At 38.5% G+C, this 17,500-nt stretch overlaps 1 long non-coding RNA gene across 2 annotated transcripts in view; it reads right to left on the minus strand.

Moving 5' to 3' along the window:
* LOC118355220 (uncharacterized) overlaps positions 1 to 17,500 on the minus strand; it is a 64,339-nt gene that overhangs the window by 34,508 nt on the left and 12,331 nt on the right. Inside the window, exons 2-3 of one of the 2 annotated variants that reach the window (XR_007411757.1) lie at positions 8,261 to 8,386; positions 7,420 to 7,509 (exon numbers count right to left, since the gene is read on the minus strand). This is a non-coding gene — a long non-coding RNA (uncharacterized LOC118355220). The remainder of the gene's footprint in view (positions 1 to 7,419; positions 7,510 to 8,260; positions 8,387 to 17,500) is intronic. The other variant, XR_004817256.2, reaches the window with a different exon arrangement.

Genomic DNA, 17,500 nt, shown 5'->3' on the forward strand with positions numbered 1-17,500 from the left:
GATACTCAGGAGTCAGCTGGATTATCAACCCATGGTAGCAAGGAGAAAATTTTGCACAAAAGGACTCAAACATTGTATGAAAGCTTTTATGTTCTCTCTGACCACACTGTCCTATGGAAATTAAAATAACACATACATACACACACATTCACCATAAATAATGTTATAGAAGAAAATGGTGATCTATACCATTTTAATGGGATTAAATCAAAAGTTTCTTTTGTCTTAAAACAAATGTTTTTAATATAGTAAATTACCTGAAAGCCTAAAGAAATCAAAGCTATAAAGAACATTTCCAGATTTCCTTAAAAATAAAGAAAGAAGGAAGAAAGGAAAGAAGAATAGAAAAAGAGAAGGAAACAGGAAAAAGAGAAAGGGGAAAAAGATTGAAATGTCAAAACAACTGCTTTGCATTTCAGTATTTCTGACATTAATATTAAGTAACATTTAAGTGTCACTGGTTTGGGGGAGAGTAGGATAAACTGAAGAGAAAAATGAGTTTAATGAGAAAGAAAAGGAGGATAGAGTAAGAAGATAAAGGGATAACTAGAAAGCAGAGAGGGAAGGAAGACAAAGGAAAGGCAAAAGAGAGGTGGTATGTTCTGGAAAACTCCCATGGCCACTGATGTCAGTATCCCTCGGCAGGACCAGTAATCTTTCTTAAAGATAAAACAGGACTTTGATACTTTTTCATTGAGTCATCCAAAAACGTTTCTTTTCGAAAATCAGCTCAAGTAAAAGCAAATATTTTCAAAAGTAAAGTAGCAAATGTGCTGTTCTCTTTCAGACTGTAATTTATTAAATTTATAATATTGTTCTGTGAGGTGAAAATAGCTCAACATACTGAATCATGTTTTTCTTCCGATAAATTTTTCCAAGTAGTCAAAGAATAAGATTATGATTATACAGAAGTGCTGTCACTTAAGATACTTAAATTACTGTACATGGCTAAATGTGGAGCCGACCTGCAACCTATGCAATGCTTTTTACCAGAAGTCGAATAACGTCAGCGTCTATGAAACTACTGAGTTCAGCTCCTTAATCTCCCTGCTGCCGAACAGCCCACTAAATCTGTCTGTAAAATTCACACGTGCCCTGCGTGTCAGCTGCGTCCTAGTGTATCCGAGGATGGATTTTCCATTGAATGTTACTGCCAAAGCACTTTTTCTTCTGGCACCAGTAGAGAGACTGAAATACACCTAGAAGCTTAGAAAATAAAATATATGATGAACTCCAGTAATCCAGGATTATGTGGCAAAGTGTAAAAAAAAAAAAAATTGAGATGTATGGACGTTTGAGGAGATCAAATTCTATTAATTTATCCGGAAACAATTATATGAGATTCATCAGGCTTTTCAAAGGTGAGGTAATAGTTACTGAAGATTGTTAGATCTATTAGAGCCCTTTTTTTCCACCACGTTTGCCCAAACTCTTACTCAAGTAGGACCTTTTCTTTAAAGCAAACTCTTAAGTGTTGGCAATTTGAAAAGTGGTTTATGAAGGTCCATGGTTTTGTTCTGACCATAATTCAATTGGAAAAGTAGCTTACTAATTTCTCTATTTCACACGTGACGTATCAAGTGAGATGGTTCAAGGTGATGCGCTCCCTAAAAAAAAAAAAAAAATCTATTTACAATGATATAGTACTCTCTCTCTCTCTCTCTCTCTCCCTTTCCTTTCTCTTTCTCTCTTTCTGTTTCTCTCAACTAGAGCAACACTCAGTTCAAAGCACTAAGCTACATTCTCCCAGGAGGAGAGATTAATCAAATATATTTAGATAATTCCCATTGTCTAAGATCTTAAAATTTAGTAATGAGATTTAAGTACATATATACATATGTGCCTACACACACACACACACACACACACATATACATACACACATATATTTAAATATATATACACACACACACGCGAAAATATAATCTAAATTCAAGAGAGAAGTGAGGAATGGTATAAAGAAAGCTAGAAAAAAAGAAAGTATTTTAAAATCACAACTGGGAAAGAATATGTTTTCCCTGAAAGCAAAACAGAGAAGTAGCTGGAATTAGCAAAACCTTTATGGAAAGGTGGCATTTGAAATGAGGAGGTGGAAATTCTAGGCAAAGGGCACAGCGCAATAAACAATATAGTGTCATCTGGGAAACAGTGACTTTAAGAATACAATACGCCCAAGGGAACAAAAAGGGGATGACAAGCTATTCGCTTTGAGCTAAGGGGTTAGACTTGATTTTGTTCAAAGAATAAGCCTCAATGAAGGCTTTAGAAAGGAGCAGTGAGATATCATATAAGTCAAAGATTTATAGTCAACACACCCCCTTTATTATTCATCTCTGTAAGAAAAAGGGAATGGGTTACAACATGGTCTCCAAGGTTTTCTGTGAGTCCGGGTCCTGCCCACCTCAGCCATCAGCAGCACTATCTTCAAATGATCCTCCCCAGTTACCCATTCTACTTCCCAGCTCTACAGATTCTAGAAGTTCTCAAGGCATCTAAGACTGGGAATTTAACGTCTATGATATCCCTTCTTTCTGGAACACCCTTCTTCCTTCTTCCTTCCCTTCTCCCCCATCTTCTTGTCCATCTGGCTTATTCCAATGTACTCTTTGAGCTCCACTTTGACTGGACCCTCTTGCTCTCTTCCACCACTTTGATTATACCTTGACTATAACCCTACTGTGGCACTTAGTCCAACTCTACTAAAAATATATTAGTCCAACAAATACATTCTCGTTATAGCCAGTGTCCTAATTCAACAGCAGGGGCCAAAATTCTTTCTAAAACCTTAGGTTTCTGTGTTTATTTCTGTAAACTCATGTGTGTTGTAAACAGAAAAACTAAAATCTCTTTGTAACACATTGAAGTGTACCTTTAGAAACGATAATTATTATTTATCTCATTAAAATATCAGCTGTACCCAGGATGTTCACCACACAAGTTCTTATTCCATATAAAATTTCTGAAATCGGTCCTTACACAGTGAAAATATACAACTTATGCTGAATAATTAAAATGCTTCTTTTTGGTTGAAGGGAGGGAGCTGAAACATCGAAAAACTTTTTACTTCAGTTTATTTCTAATTCTCTTCATAATCCTCAAGTTCATACAAACAGCCAGTGGCAAACTGGAGCTAGCACATCTTTTAATTATTTCAGAGAAGACACAAGATTCAGCTTAAATGATTCAAAACTATTACTGGCTTCAAAAACAAGCCTGTCTTCAGCAGTCATTAAAATAAGCACTATCTTATGTTCACGAGGACTAACAGACATCAAGGCAGGCTAATGAATATCAGAGTGTGAGTTTGATAAAAACCAGGTGGCAGCTCAAAAATCTATTTAAAATTCCCTACTTCTCCTTCCTATTTCCCTTTTTATTAGGTGTTTGTGGAGAAATACTGTCTACACAAAATTCTCAAGGATTGGGAAGTGGGGGGAAAAAAAAAGAAGTCAATGATTAGGTGCTCAGAGTTTCTCAAAAAACATTCTGTTTCAACCTGGATCCAAGCTGCCAACACTACTATTTCTCGTATTCAATAAAACTCCAACCAATTTGAAGAGTCTTTCCTCTTTTTTTTTTCTTCTGATCCTCCTACCTGGTTGGAAACGAAATTTTAAACAAAACTGATGACCACTTAAATGGAGCACACTTGTACACTTGTGCAGTGTCCACAACTTAGGAAAGCAAGACCAATGAATCATACGTTTTAACGTAAACGAGAGTGCATAACTATAAAGCTACAGCAATTCTGCTGTTGCCTACAAATGAGTTCTCTAGTATACAATGTTGTTCTCTTCCTGCCCTAATCTCTCCTTTTAAATAATTGCATCCAGATTTGCCATCCGGAAATTCCTGTCTTCTAACTTTGGCCCACGAGACTCAGGCAGGATTTGAACCCAGTCACCTGGCTTCAGAGATGGGCTTATAATCAGGTCTAGCTGATGAGAACATTCTATCACCTGGCCATAGTGGTTGGTTCATGGATAAGTACATGAGCTGGGCCCTAGAATCAAGATCATTCCTAAGACTTCTGTTAACTATTTGGAAAGTTAACAGAACTTTCTAATCAGACTGCCAAACTTAGCATGGGATAAGCCTAGAACTTTTAAACTTCTTGTAGTCACCACACAGAAGGAATCATGAAGGAAGCCAGTGAGAAGGAAAGAGAAGATAAATAACGGGGAGGACAGCTGCCTAGAAGGGGACGGAGGAAGTAAGGAAAAGAGAAAGATGATTATGTCATTTTAGCTTCTGGATCAAGCCCTATCTGAATCTATCCTTGTATTTTTAAATTACAGGTCTTAAAAAGTTACCTTTTCTTTCAACGATTATCTGAATTGGTTTACTATCACTAGGAACTGAAAAATTACTATGAATACAAGCACTAGAAACAGAAACAGAGGAGAAAATAAGCCTGACCGTTAAATCAATGAACAATGTAGACTTATTCTGACAGATGCTTATCTCTTCCAGACCTAATTGCATAGATGGCCATAAGGAAATGAGTATAATTTGGTAGACTTATTAGGACTTCAGCCAATCAGATTTTATAAGTCACATAACATTTTTGTGGATTATTTGAGTGTACTTAATCACTTGCAAAACTAGTCTACATTTACATTTATTTATCTATGTCAGTTTTAAGCTAGAAAATAAAAATACAAACTCAGTCAATGAAAAACACACAAGCTTTGATGCAAATATCTGGCAACCCAGGTGACAGCATATCATATTCATATTTTGTTTGTAAGAAACCAAGTTATGGCATTTTCTCTACATTTGTATTATGTTAATTTGGTCCTTGTCTGGCTGTGATGCTGCTACGCATATTAAAATTCAACACAGATAAAGTAAAATAAGAAAGAGTATCTTCAGTGGGGAGAGGAAGGAACAGAAAGTGAACTAATGGAGGTAGAATGATAGGCAATGAACCTGTTTTGACTCTCACACTTTTCTTCCACCAAGAACATTAAACTTTATTATCTTATATTTTGATGGGGATTGATGAGAAATTTTATTTTGCAAAATTTAAAGTAAATTTTTAAGTACTAACTTTTTAACATATTGAAGTCTGTACTTTTCTGACTATGAAAACAGTGAGATTCCATTAATTACATATTATGGTATTTTCTGGCAATTCTTAGTACCGGAAATACTATTTTCAAATGAGAAACTGCATTGTGATGACACCAGCTTCCTTTTAAATAGGATTCACAATAACAGCAAAAAGATGACTTTCTCTTTCTCTCTTTCTCTCTCTCTCTCTGTGTATATATATATATATATATATATATATATACTTTAAAATATATTTTATAGCAATTATATATATAATCTCAATGTTTTGAATTGAGAAGAATAAAACATATGCAGAACATAAGGATGAGTTCATAAAGAAAATGTTGTCATATTTTTCTCAGGCATTTTTGGTTACCTATCTGTCCAATGGGGGAGGTCTGGGATGTAAAAAGAAAAAAATAACAAAAAAGCAGAAAATGGGAAACTTTCTTCCCTGACAAGAATCAATTTCAGATCTATTTAAGCAGAGGACTTGGGAAAGCTGGTGAGTAATATAAATAAGGCCTTCCTTGTGTTTAAATATCAAAGACCATTTCTGGGTTTGGTCCTGGCTTGGTGTCCAGGGACTCCGCCCCAAAAATGACACAAATTTTCCCATTTGTGTATTAAATATTTTTAAATGAACTAGAGTAAAAGGTGGTAATCAAAAAACCAAATGTTTGAAATCAGTTTTGTGGAGGAAACAATCGCTACTGATTACAGGGCCCAAGATTTGGTCACAGACGTTGGAAACTAAAATGCACAGGAGAGAAAGAACTTTGAAGGGGAGATTAAGGAATTGGGAAACCAGTTAAATTTATTTCCTATGCAGAAGTTGACATTTCTAAGAATGATGATGGCAACAGAACAGAAAAATAAGGCAGTGAGTGAGAGGTGAAAGTCAGGAGGAAGGAGGACGAGTGGCTTATAGTAGATAGATGAAAACAATTAAGAAGAGATGGTGGAAAAGAATGTTGTGGCCTCCAAAGAGCCAGGATGTTGAAAGAGGAAGGAGATAGCTATAAAACAGCAATGAGGAACCAAAGGCCATGCCTCTTCCACCCCTAACCTTGAAGTAAAGAGGCAGGAGATGCCAATTCACCCCTCTTTGGTAGATTCTCCAAGGAAGAAGATGCTCAGGCTACAAAGTTTCAGTTGATGAGTGAAATGATATTCAGAAGAAGAGGCCGATGGTATAGACGAGTTTGCTAATCCCAGAGTTGGAGTTCCAGAAGGTTTGGGAAGGAGGGAGGACAAGTGGAGGATTGGTTAGATTACCGAGTGGTTCAGAGCTGCAGTGAAAATGAGCAGCCCGTTGGAAATGGACCCGTGGGCTTCTGATCAGAGATGTGAGACATGGTAACTCAACTGGCAGCAGGAGGCTGAGGAGGTGGTTCGAGAGATGAGTTCTTGTCAACAAGAATTCTAACTGAATCAGGGACGCCTGGGTGGCTCAGTGGTTGAGCCTCTGCCTTCGGCTCAGGGTGTGATTCCTGGGGTCCTGGGATGAGTCCCACATCGGGCTCCCTGCATGGAGCCTGCTTCTTCCCTCTGCCTGTGTCTCTGCCTCTCTCTGTGTGTCTCTCATGAGTAAATAAATAAAATCTTAAAAAAAAAAAGAATTCTAACTGAATCAATATCCAACAGGTCATTATAATTTAGTTGCAACTGACATGAGCTTCTGAAATCTTATAATGACAATCTCTCTTTCATTCTCTTCAAGTTTCCTGAATTCACAATATGCCTTCCATTCTGGCTTATTCCAACTAGAGTTTATAGCCTTGATCTTTAATCCTACAAAGGTTTGTAAAGTATAATGTCAAAGAATTTCTGGCAATCCAATTGCCTCTGTCCCTTAAAGGCATCTAGAGATCATATAAAGCTTACATATCAGCATCAGCATGAAAATTTTCCTTAGCATCTTTACGGGAGAAGAAGATGATGACACAACTAATGCCTGAGTTTTAGTATTAAATCCACAGAGATAAAATTTCCACCAAAAGTGAGGAGGATATTTCATGACAGGACTAAAGGAATGGAGTGAAATTACCAGTGTTGGCACAGGCTCCTGGTAATAAGATAGGCAAAAATCTTGGCTCACAGCACACGTGTTTGCCTCAGCCACCCAAATTAATCAGGAGCGTAAACCAAACATCAAGTACCTTCAGTAGCAACAGCTCTAAGCTACCAGCAACCAAGGAGGGACTGAACGAGAAGAAAATTCTGTCCAAGATTCACATTCCACACTTAATTGGCTTTCCTTTTACAAAAGGAAAAAAGCAATACCTTCTACGAGAACACACGTGCACACACACACACACACATACACACACATACACACCCCCAAGATGCCACCATTACCTCCAAGTTGCACCACAAAGTGTTATTCTCAGTTGGATCTGTGATTTGTACTGTCCCCTCTGGGTTATCTGGAGGATAGAAACACAATCCCTGGAAATGAAGATGAGAATGTATGAGTTAGTCTTTATTAGTATATTTGAAATTAGTTACAGGCGTGTCTGGGTGGCTCAGTCAGTCAAGTGTCTGACTCTTGATATCAGCTCAGTTCATGATTGCAGGGTCGTGAGGCTGAGCCCAATGCTGGGCTCTGCACTGGGCATGGAGGCTGCTTGAGATTTTCTCTCTCTTCCTCTCCCTCTACTCCCCACCCCCAGGCCCTCTCTCTCTTTCTCTCTAAAATAAACAAATATAGATAAGTAAATAAATTCAGTTGGAGAAAGGAAGTCCTAGAAATAAGGTAATATTATACCTGGAATATAGTTATTATCTTGTGAAGGTAATTTTCTAGGAAGAATTTGTGGGATTGGAAACATAAGAAATTTAAAATCAGCCTTTAGGGCTTTTTTCATCTAAATATATTTACATTTTTCTTGAGTAACTGACCAAAGAGGTGGGCTTTTTCTAGTTTCTTTCCATGCTTCAGATATAGTTTATAGTAATAATGGAAGTAAGAGGTTTGATGTTAATGGGCTTTGAGAGAGGGCAAGGCTTTTGCTTGCCCAATGCTTAGACAGTTTTAACCTTTTGTTGTAAATCTAAGAACCTCACTAAATGAAGTGCATTTTAAACAGAAGCTATTTAGAAATTACAATGTCAGGCCTAGGGTCTGTTTTTATTTCTCGTTATTTTGATATTAAAAACTGTCATAAGGGGATCCCTGGGTGGCGCAGGGGTTTGGCACCTGTCTTTGGCCCAGGGCGCGATCCTGGAGACCTGGGATCGAGTCCCACGTCGGGCTCCCGGTGCATGGAGCCTGCTTCTCCCTCTGCCTGTGTCTCTGCCTCTCTCTCTCTCTCTCCCTGTGTGACTATCATAAATAAAAATAAATAAATAAATAAATAAATAAATAAATAAATAAATAAATAAATATTAAAAAATAAATAAAAACTGTCATAATTAAAATCTCATTTATCTGCCCTATTATTAATTTCAAAGCACCTTGTATCAGTAACTTCATTTGATTCATAAAGCAATCCTCCAGGTTGGCAGGGGAGGCTTTATTATAATTTTCTTTGTATAAATGAGGAAACTGATTTTTTAAAATGATATAACTACTTCAAAAAGTTTAACCTGGAATGCAGATCATCCGAATTCAAATCTAGGACTTGTAATACTAGGTCTTGTGACTTTGTCATCATGATAGTGCCTGATTCACTCTTCACTGTTTCTTTAGTCCGGTAAGTATAATAGTCAAGAATATGTATTCATTGCATCTGTTATTTTTAAAAGCCTAAAGGTCACATGCACATGATATTCATTTCTCAGGGCTGTGGTAACAAATTCCCACAAATCTGATGGCTTAAGAGGACATCAATTCATTCTCGTGCAGTTCTGGAGGCCAGAAGTCCAAAAGCAATGTTACCAGGGCTGCCCTCCTTCTGAAGGCCCTAAAGGAGAGCCCTCCCTTCCCTCAGCTCCTGGCGGCTGTCAACCAGCCTCACAACTGCCTGCCCCAGGCTCTGATTCTCTCTTCACGTGGCCTTCTGCTCTAGAGACCTTCTCGACAACTCTTTTTATAAGGACATTTGCCACTGGATTTATGAGCTATCCTAGTGCAGATGATCTCTCGTCTCCAGATCTTTAATTACATCTACAAAAACTACTTTTCCAAATAAGGTCACATTCACAGGTTCCAAGACATGGACATATCTTTTTGCAGCACCACCATTCAACTCACTCCAGACGCTTATCCACAAATACTACTAAATTAAGATGAGACAGATAGGGTTACTATAAAATACCTGATAATTATAATTGAAAAACTTTGAGTAATATTTTATAGTGTCTATTTTTTTTTTCTTAAAGAGAGAAAAGAGACACAGAGAGAGAGAGAGAGAGGCAGAGACACAGGCAGAGGGAGAAACAGGCTCCATGCAGGGAGCCTGATGTGGGACTTGATCCCAGGACTCCAGGATCATGTCCTGGGCTGAAGGCAGGCACTCAACTGCTGAGGCACCCAGGTGTCCCTATAGTGTCCATTAATTTTTATTTATTTATTTATTTATTTATTTATTTACTTATTTACTTACTTACTTACTTACTTATTTATTTGACACAGAGAGAGAGAGCACCAGTAAGCAGAGTGGCAGACAGAGGGAGAGGGAGAAGCGGGCCCCCACACTGAGCAGAGAGCCTGATGCAGGGCTCAATCCCAGGACCCTGGGATCATGACCCGAGCCAAAGGCACATGCTTAACCGACTAGTGTCCATCTAGAAAGGAAGTCAGAATCTGAATAACTAAAAGATAGAAGCCATTCATGGAAGTTATATCAAAACTTTTAAATACTTAAAAATTTTAAGACATATATAAAATTTGTCAGCTAGGTTTATAATAATGATTCTAATAAAGTAGAAATAAAATGCCTATAGTGGTAAGGGTTCAGAAACTATTGAACTGATGAATGGTGTTCCCATTCATCAAGTCACAAAGTCAGGGGACTCGGCAGACATGACCTCTAATCCCTGACATCCAATTCTCCTTACCTTCCAGACACATAAGATAAATATATATCCCTGCCTCTTAGGTGTTAGGAATGACAGAAATTATAATTGTCACTTCCGGGGAAAACCATTTAATTACTGGCACTTAATTCTGTACTTCACTTTGTCTCTGCGATAGCTATTGAAAAACCACATTGCTAAAGAAGGGCAACATAGAGCCATGCCATGGAGAGTAGTTCAGCTGCCCTGAGAATTCTCTGGGTTCATAGTACACCTGGCATGAAAGAGAAATAAATCTTTGTGTTTTAAGCTACTGAAATTTTGAGTTGTTTGTTGGTGTAGCCCACCCTAATCCATGTTGACTAAAACAGTTATTTATACTAGGAATAGATGCTGCCATTGCAAGAAATCTAAAATATGTGACATAGGTTTAGTGTTGATCCTACAGGGGTAGCAGTTGTGAATGGCCACCTTCTGTGAAGGCTAGGAGATGGAAATCAATCATATGCAGGGGCACAAAATAGCAGGTCTCAAACACTGAGAGCTATGATGCATGCAACACCTTAGAGCAACCCCCTGTGCATGCTTTCTGAGCATCAGAAGCAAGAAGCAAGGGGATACAAGCGAATGAGTCACTGCAGGGTCACCAGTTAGAAGTTATTCACCAATCCCAGTTCAGTGAGGCTGTTTGGGAGCCTCAAGAAGTTGCAAACTCTACATACTAATGAAAATCCAAAATGAGTGCTCCTGATCTCCATCCAAGAAGCCCTGAGCCAGTCTACAAAGGCTGTCCCTTTTGCGCTTTCTGGCTGCCTTTGATACTGTAGTGTCAGGCCCAACCAACCATTTCAAAGGGAGTATTTCTCTAGTGAAATGCACCCATAAAATCTTGCTGCTGATTCCAAATTAATTACAATTTCTGGCTAAGTCATCCAGATCTCAGGTCCATTTCCCATGGAATTCCTAGGAATTAGGATCTCCCCACTGGGGGAACAGCCCTAAGCCAATGGCCAACTGTTTCAAGGAGACAAAAGTTGGTTGCCCTGTCTCAGAGTAGGACAGCTTTTGATGTGATTTATCCTCCAGAGCTCCCCATGGGATCAAGCTGAGGCTAGACCTCAGTTAAAACCACATCTTGGGCCTAGATTCATCCTGAATTTTCTCATTTCCTTGAAGATTTCACCTGTGAGTGGTCCCTTACTAAATACTTGTACCAGAGTCCCTCTCTCAGGCTCCGCTTCTAGAGAACCTGACCTAAGTTACCCCCAATAAAAACTTCAAAAAAAAAATCATATACAGGGGCAGATCATTTGGTAATATTATCACCTATGATAATTTATAGGATAGATCTTATGCCAAAAAAAACTTGTTGCTCTAGAAGAAAGATTAAATATAAAATTAGAGTGTCTGCAGATTGATGTCAGCTGCAATTGGCAAGGTATCACAAAAAGAAAAATAGATCATCTCATAAAATAATAGACGATTGCAATTAGAAGCAAAAATAAATATAAGAATAAAGAATTTTGGGGATTAGTAGGGTTAGAAAACGCTACTGCTTCTCAAAACCTACTTTGTGCAAAACAGAGCAATGAAATCTAAATATTAAGGGAAGGATCAAATCAGGGATGGCTACTGCATCATATTTAAATCTGGGAATGGATTAGGTCATCTCAGAATAAAGATATGATTAAAAGTGGGACACCCCATCTAACCTTTCAATTGATTAAAAATCTCTAAGAAAAGGAGACTGAAAGTATGACTCTCCCCTGAACCACAACATACTTAATGGAATTGCAAATATGAAAGGGGATGGGGAGGCGGGGGGGGGGGGGGAGTTGAAAAAAGAGAAGAAGAGGAATGGGGAGAAAATAAGAAAGCAAATATTCCAGGAACCAAATCTCAAAAAAACCTTATGGGTGTGGAACTGGTACATGAAACTGTGTAGAATCAAATAGATAAGAAACCTATACAAGTTTTGAGAGAATTTCACTGCCAAAGGAATCCCATGACTGGACTCAAAGAGACTGTAGCTGTTTATAAGTTAAAATCACCCTTGGTACCTAACCCAAGGTAATGGGCCCAGAGAATTGCTTATTTCTCAATTTCTTATTCCTTATTTTCCCCAATGCCTGTTATTGATGTGACAAACAGGAATAAAGAAAGAATGAGCTTTCTTTAAAAAAAAAAAAAAGATTTTATTTATTTATTCATGAGAGGCTCAGAGAGAGAGAGGCAGAGACACAGGCAGAGGGAGAAACAAGCTCCCTGCAGGGAGCCCAACATGGGACTCGATCCTGGGTCTCCAGGATCACACCCTGGGCTGAAGGCAGTGCTAAATCGCTGGGCCACCCGGGCTGCCCCAAGAATGAGCTCTCAAGTGTGAAGTCACGTATCAGCAAGAACAATAGACTGGGATCCCCGTCAGAGAAGCTGGGATCCCGAGGAACATTCCCCACCTCCCAGTCTAGAGGGTCCTCACAGTGACTGTCCATCCGCTTCTCTAAATTCCCATGTTGAAGTTCAGTATCATCCTTACTCCTTCCCAGTCTGTGGATTGTGAAGGGAGAAAACAACTTTTCCTTTTTAAGTTTCTGTGTCTCCATATCAACAAGAGCCACATTCTTCTCTGGGATCATGGACTCCATGCTGGCCGAAGAGCTTTTGGATCATCTCGCTCATGGAGGGCTTGAGTGTAGGACTGGGCCAGAAGAGAGGAAAGAATACTTGGGTATCAAGAGAGCAGTTGGGCTATGGCTGATTTCACAACTGTTCACTAACACCAACTCCCACTTCCAGGCTCACGAGAATTGTATTCACCCCTACAAGTTGGGGATAGCCCCGTGACTTGCTTTGGCTAATTAAATATGAGCAGAAATGAGGTTCATCAGGTCCAAGTAGGAGCATTTAATTGCAGGTACTTGACCATCTAACTCCTGTTCCCTGTCATGACAATTTGGAAGCACAGGGTGATAAAGTGTTGCCATATTACAGAGCAAGTGGAGGAGTACTGCTCTTTGGGGTGTCCCAGACCCATAGAAAACTTATGGGAGAAAGTATTTCTGTTTTCAGCTACTAAGGTTTCTTTCTTTGTCACTATAGCATTATCTAACCCATCTTGACTAACTCAGTATCAATACTAAAATTTGAATAAATGTGTTCCTTACTGTTATTGAACCGATTTTTTCAACAGCTGTTATATATGCTTTTGTAAAGATTTTATTTTATTCATGAGAGACACAGAGAAAGAGCCAGAGGCAGAGGGAGAAGCAGGCTCCCTGTGGGGAGCCCCTTGTGGGACTCCATCCCAGGACCCCGGGATCACGACCTGAGCTGAAGGCAGACGCTCAACCATGCGCCCCAACAGCTATTATATTATAAAATAAAGTATCTAATAGATGATCTAACAAACTAGAGCTTCAAAGTGATACTCGATAATACACTGCATTATGTTATGCTTTGTTTATCTTTCCTTCAAAACAAAAGAATAATTTTAATTATGTCAAGAGCATTTAAATAGTTTGATTTTTTAAAAAGATTGCATTCTAAATCCTTATGTTAAGTGGCACTCCCTCTCAAAAATCCAGGTAAGAATAATCTTTTTGAGTTTTGTGTTTTTGTTTTTGTTATGTTTTTAAGACTGACCGTGCTTGGAACTTTAATGTCATTAGAGTCTACTTTTCAGCATGAATCAACCTACCTCAAACCCCAGGCATTTCACTTGATTTGGTGAGTAAAAAAGTGAAAAAGTTTCAGAGACCAAAAAAATTACTTAGCAATAAAATATGTGAGAAACACGTTGACAGTTTCTCCTCTCTCTTTTCCCCTAGCTATAAAATGCATTTCTTCTCCTCCCCAACTCTGCTATCACTTTGAAAGCCATCCAATAAATTGGTCATACCTACCATAGTTACCTGGAGGCACAAAGGAGAGGGAGACATCGTTTCATGAATTGAGATTAGGGTATCTTTGCCAAAAACCAATACGTTCTTTAAAGCCACATTAACACTTTCCAAAGCCAAATAAAAAATGCAAAGAAAATGCAAAGTTACCTTCTTATTGGTGTCAGCTATTTGAAACAAAATCTGTTACCGTCAAAATGTCCCCTGGCCTGCAAGAGTAGATTCCATGGAGCCTTTGCTGACAAAGAAAACCCTCTGTAATGTCATTTGTCACATTTGCTTTCCTGCCTCTGTGTCGCTCAAGCCAAGAGTCTAGGCAATTATCCCTTAGCTGATCTATGGGCATAATCTGTGGTACATGTCTTAGTTAGAGTTATATTTTCGGGCAATTTACCTATGGGAGCCACCAGTCACACCTGCTAATAAAGGTTTTCAAGATGCCCCAGCTTGAGCCTGGCCAGCTCCCAAAGGAAGGGTATTTCCACCTCTAAGGACAGCCTTACCCGGAAGGCTCACATACGGGTCACACATTGCCAGGCGTGCATGTGTACACCAGGTCTAGTGTAGACCATACAAAATCATAGCCCAGGCCTTTGATTCTGTGCTGTCTTGTCCGTGTCTGGATGACTTTTCAGAAGCTGACAGAGCTTTTACAATTTAATTGGCGTTGACACCCTTTGAAGCCATGCCTTGAGGCACTAAGGGTCATTGTATGCTTTCTCTGTTTCTCTCCAATGGCTCCACTTGGCTACCTCACAGCCTGTGGTGCCTGGCTGGCCCCTGCACTTTTTATTCATGTTCATACTTGTTCGGGGTCCTGTTACAAGAGCCCTTGTTAAATGCCCAGCAGGCAGCAGTGAATGGAGATTTTGACTATGTGGGATTTGAGGCCTCTGGCAATAATGGAGAATAAACTATAAATATGAAAGTATCCCTGTTGTGGACTGTGTTGTTATCACCAAAGATTTATTCCAGAGGACCTCAGACCTAAGGGACTTTCTGTGCCTGCTCGTGGCTGTAGGTCTTACAATTAGGTTTCTGCCTTCCATGCTGGGGATTCTCTAACTATGACTTTTCCTCTATCATCATTTCCAATTTGGTGCCTTCCTTCTCTTAGCAACACTCCCTCCTAACAGTTGTTGGAATAGCATTATGATTCTGACTCGCCTTCTGACTCCGTTCCCTCCAAGTTTAAGGAAGAGACAAAAAGATTGAATCCTGCATTGTTTTCAGGCTCAATTCTGCAAAAGCGTCTTTTTGTCCCTTAAGGGTCATGTTTAACTTTGTTCTTAGTTCCCAAGAGTGACAAGTGGAGTAACTGTCATCTTTTATGGAGTTTTGCTCAATTTGCTGTATTTAAAAAAAAAAATCAAGACTTCCAGAGTTATCAACTGCCTATAAACTTACAGGCTATCAAAAAATTTTTCTTGTTCACAAACCCCATTAAAAAATATTCTTATGTATGGAAGTGTTAAGATCTCTGGAAAAGCTTTTGTTTCTCCCAACTATCAAATTTATGTGGTCTACAGTGACTATATTAAACAAGACAGATGTTTGAATTTTTTGAGTAAACTACAAAAAAATAAAGAAAAGACTATCAATTTTCATATTAGGCTGCTGTTCTACAGATAAAATATATCAGAGACAAAGGGCATTCTGAAAATATTTGTATGGATGATTTACAGGAAATAACACGGATTAAATAAAGGACTGCCTTAAATGTTCCTTTTTTTACATAATATAATTCTACTGAATTTCAGGTCATTATAAAATCAATAAAGAAGAAAATAAAAATAGTAATACCATCAGTCATAATTTTCTAGTGAACTGTGTAACTAATTTCCTCCAAATATGAACACATTTGAGGAAATCTCACAACAGATATGATTTCTATTTAAAACCATATTTCTAGCACAAGATTTAGGTAAAGATCCTTTGTTTCAGCAAGAAATAATTAAACTTCTTCAAAACTAAAGAGACAGCTTTTTAAAAATGAGCTCAAAACATCAAAAAGGATTATTTAACTGGGTAAGGAGACATTTGAAGGACAAGTTCATATTTCCACCTGTGAAATTCTTCCAAATGAAAGATGACCTGCTGTTCTTCCAATACACCAAAGCTGGGAAAAGATAAAACTATTTCCAGTTTTAGGTAGCAACAAGGAGCAAAATTAAAAACAATTATGAACTTGCCAGTAATGAGAGATAGATGGTATTAGAATGTACAAGCAGGACTGAGATAGGACTCAGGTTTTCAATTTTTTGCAAAATGTCAGATGTAGAGGAGACAAGCAAGAATCATCTCTGTTCACCTGCCTCAAGGGCCAGTGTTTCCATTGCCACACTCTGACAGTTGTAAATCCCGTGATTTAGGGAAATCACTCAATTTTGTGGAGGTGAGAGGTAAAGTGGGTAATATATGTGCCAAAATCTATGACAGAACAATGAAACAACAATTAGAATTTTATTAGATTTTGTTTTGTTTTTGTGATCTTTGTTGGTATTTTGAGACATGGTACCCCCATATTTTATCTTCTGTATTACTGAAAGGAATCTCCAGAGAAAGAAAAGTGTTTAAAAATGCCAGGTATGGGATTATAAATAATAAAATACAGATTGATATCGAGAGAAATACACCATGTCGGGAACAGTAGAATAATGGATAAAGTAAATCAGTAGGACTCTACTCTCAACTCACTAGCATAAATAGCAAGTGTGACGTCTTTCATATATCCAGTCATCGCTTTCCTTTGAGTACCTATTTGCAGGTCCTGTGCTGGGGATATTAAGAGGAATAAGATCTATATAATGTTCTTAAGCTTATACTTGAGTAAGCTCCTTCATCCTGTTTATCCCCTACTGAGACCCATATAGGTATCGACTGAGATAAATTACAATACTAGGGGCACCTGCGTGGCTCAGAAGTGTAAGTCTCCAACTCTTGATTTGAACTCCAGTCATGATCTCAGGGTCATGAGATGGAGCCTTGCATTGGGCTGCATGCTGAGTGTGGAGTCTGCTTACGATTCTCTCTCTCCCTCTGCCCACGATTCTCTCTCTCCCTCTGCCCTTGTGCGCATACACTTTCAAATAAACAAATAACACTTTATTGAGCTTATTTGCTTATTGATCTAGCTCTTCACTAGACTGTAACACCTGGGGACAACAGAGGATGTGTTTTATTCATCTTCGCATCTCAAGCTTTCTCATACTGACTAGTATTTAGTGGGCATTCAGTAAATGCATTCAAAATGAGTACTAAGGAATGACAGAATGGATGAAAATGAGTACTAAGTACTCATTTGTACTAAGTGAGTGTACTAAGGAATGACATGAGTACTAAGGAATGAGTACTAAGGAATGACAGAGTGGATGAAAAAAATGAAAAGTACGGATGACTATAGTTACTCCTTTTTCAGATCTCAGAGAGCCATTCTCTGACAGCAGTAAAGTGACCTCTGGTTACACGCCACCACGTAATTACTTTATGTATTTTTTACATTCACTTGTTTATTCTTTGCCCGAAAGTTGCATACCATCAGGAACCTTGCCACTCTTGTCCCAGCACCCAGCCCAAGTGCC

This window comes from Canis lupus, chromosome 7 (genome assembly GCF_003254725.2).
Source record: "Canis lupus dingo isolate Sandy chromosome 7, ASM325472v2, whole genome shotgun sequence".
Classification (NCBI taxonomy): domain Eukaryota; kingdom Metazoa; phylum Chordata; class Mammalia; order Carnivora; family Canidae; genus Canis; species Canis lupus.